We start from the raw sequence: 3,465 nt of genomic DNA on the forward strand, positions 1-3,465 counted from the left end.
TGGGGGGTGGGGTAGTATGTGTGAGTAAATTTTGACGCAGCCCGAAGGGATTTCTCCCCGTCCTCTCCTTATATGCAAAGGGGGACGGAGAGGGGGGGTCGCCGATTAAATGAAGCGGCCTTGCTGTGGATGTACTGTGTCTTGCGACACTGCTTCTGACCCAGGGCGGTGGGCAGGGTTCAGGGATGACCCGTCATCCAGGAGGTGCTCAGATGAGAGGAAGGGTGGGAGGGGTGTGGAGTGTATTTAGGGATGAAATGGGTGGGAGTGTTTTTATGCCTTTCCCTTTGTGGCTACCTCCCTTGGAAGGGGGAAAAAGCCTTGGTATATGTATGTATGTAGATAAATAAAAATAACTTTGTTTATATTGCCCATCCTCTATAAACATCAATGGATTCGTATTTACGTAAAACGTAAATAGCGAATACCAAAAATAACCTACAGCCATGTCGTTCTTTGGGGTTACAGGGCTTCCGTCATCAACCACTTGTATTGTTCTTGCCGATATCAAACTCTGATCCAAGGATCGTGCAGATATGTACCACTGACATTACTGATTCCTGTTTTTGTTTTATTATATTCTATTTTATTTATTTTATTTTATCTTATTTTATTTTATTCTATTTTACTTTATTTTGTTATATTGTATTTTGTTTTGTTTTATTTTATTGTATATGGTTTTATTTCATTTTTTTTATATTATTTATTTATTCATTCATTTATTTCATCTTATTTTATTTTATTTTGTTTCGTTTTTGTTTTGTTTTATTCTATTTTACTTTATTTTATGTTATTATTATTATTATTATTATTATTATTATTATTATTATTTTTTTTTTTTTTTTCTTTTTTTTTTTACTATTTCATTTCATTTCATTTCATTTCATTTTAATTTTTGTATCGTGGTATCGTGTCCTCCGATCTGATCTGTCCACGCACGCCTTCTTCACCACTGTCTTTTACTTGTTCCATGACCTTTTGACATGACCTATTTTCCCGAGCATATGCGGCCGCTGACAGATCAAGGAGAGGAAGACCACGTCCAATACAGGAAGACCATCAATAATTTCTATGACATGAGCCCAACTTCATGATAGACATCATGAACATAGATCGTATCAATGTTAGTCTTCTCACATTAAATGAAATTGCCATGTATCCCTCTCGTCTTACAAAAGGATTACAAAAGGATTACAAAGGTGGAGCATAACGATAGGAGACCTTTTGGTCCATATCTTTGGTTGGCGTATTCAGAAGAATGCTGGTCTCTCATTTGCTCAATTTTGGGTTCGAATCCCGCGCTCCTCTTCGATTCCCAGCAGTGATTGTTGGTTACCTACAGTTCAAGTGCATACGGGAAAGGTGACTCCCAGACTCCCAGACTCCCAGGCCCCCAGAATGCCGAAATGCCAGAATCCTAGACTCCCATACACCCACAATCCTAGATTTCCTGACACCCAGATTCCCAGACTCCCAAACTCCCAGACTCCAAGAATGCCAGACTCCCAGAGTCCTAGACTCCCAGACTCCCATCCTAGACTCCCACTTTCCTAGACTCCCACTTTCCCAGAATCCTAGATTTCCTGACGCCCAGACTCCCAGACTCCAAGAATGTCAGACTCCCAGAATCCTAGACTCCCTGACTCCCAGACTCTCAGACTCCCATCTTAGACTCCCACTTTCCCAGACTCCCACTTTCTCAGAATCCTAGATTTCCTGACGCCCAAACTCCCACTTTCCTAGATTCCCACTTTCCCAGATTCTCAAACTCCCAGATCCCCAGGCTTTCACTTTCCCAGACTCCCAAACTCCCACTTTCCTAGATTCCCACTTTCCTAGATTCTCATACTCCCAAGTTCCGAGGCCTTCACTTTCCCAGACTCCCAAACTCCCACTTTCCTAGACTCCCATTTTTCCAGATTCTCAAACTCCCACTTTCCTATACTCCCAGACCTCTAGATTCTATGACGTCACTGGTCTCTCTAACCTTTAAATTCTAGAATACCTTTGGGAGGACAACCAGAGTGAAAATAGTATCACAGACTCGATTAGCCTTCGTCTTAATCCTAATCTAGAACCTTTCTAGTTATAGCGAGCCTATATTAGTTCAGATATATTCTGATAGTAGCTGATAGTTGCTGATAGTCATTTATGATTAGCATTTTCTATCTATCATTGAAACACTGGCAGCAAGGCTTCAATTGATTTGCAAATATTCAGTGATTTTCTCAAATATGTGAAACATCGAACTGAAATGACCGACAAAGTTACTAGGGTTGTTTTGTAAGCGGATGATTAACAAATTTAACATAGAAACCGAGGCAGTCTATTGACATGCGAGTATTGGTTTTTGTACTGGGTTATTGTTTGGGTAACCCATCTCGCTGTAGGTGAGGGGAGGAGGGTTGTGATAAAAAAGCTGAATAAAATCAACTTGCGGCAGCTAATATACACACATACATATATATATATATATATATATATATATATATATATATATATATATATATATACTGTACATGTATATATATATATATATAAATGTATACACACACACACACACACACACACACACACACACACACACACACACACATATATATATATATATATATATATATATATATGTATATATATGTATATATGTATATATATATGTATATATATATGTATATATGTATATATATATGTATATATGTATATATATATATGTATATATGTATATATATATATGTGTATATATATACATATATATGTATATATGTATATGTATATATGTATATATGTATATATATGTGTGTGTGTATATATATATATATAATATATATATATATATATATATATATATATATATATATATATATATAGTATGCACACAAATTTCAATACACGAATGAAGGAAACCTGTATGTAAAAAAAAAAGTTAAAATATTCCGTCATTTCAAAATACTTTTTTAGCGCGTTTATCATGAGAACTACGCTCAGAAAAAAATATATATGACCTATCTTCTGTCTACCAAAATGGCAACAAAACCTATTGGATTCAACATGCCTGACATGCCATTTAATGTATATTTTATGCATAAACTCGCTAAATATGTATTGCTACAAAAATGCAACGCGAGAAATTTGAAATGGTCAATTTGTCATAATGTCCCTTTTCTGTGTCCATGATATCATAGGGTACAATTTGTCTGATTATTTGGTTATTTTGTTTTTATTTTATTTCATTGAATTATTTTGTTCTTTTGGTTCTATAATTATATAATACACCATGATATTTTGTATTGTATTGTACTATATTATATATCATATGGTTTTATACTATATTATAATCTATCAAATTATGTGAGTAGGAGGTAAAGGGAACACGGACTGAGGGAAATATTCTATTATCCCTGACTAGTTTCGCCTGAGTGGCTTCTTCAGAGGAATAGTGAGGGATAGAAGAAACCACTCAGGCGA

The sequence above is a fragment of the Oratosquilla oratoria genome, chromosome 10 (genome assembly GCF_046742065.1).
Source record: "Oratosquilla oratoria isolate Oo_2021 chromosome 10, ASM4674206v1, whole genome shotgun sequence".
Classification (NCBI taxonomy): domain Eukaryota; kingdom Metazoa; phylum Arthropoda; class Malacostraca; order Stomatopoda; family Squillidae; genus Oratosquilla; species Oratosquilla oratoria.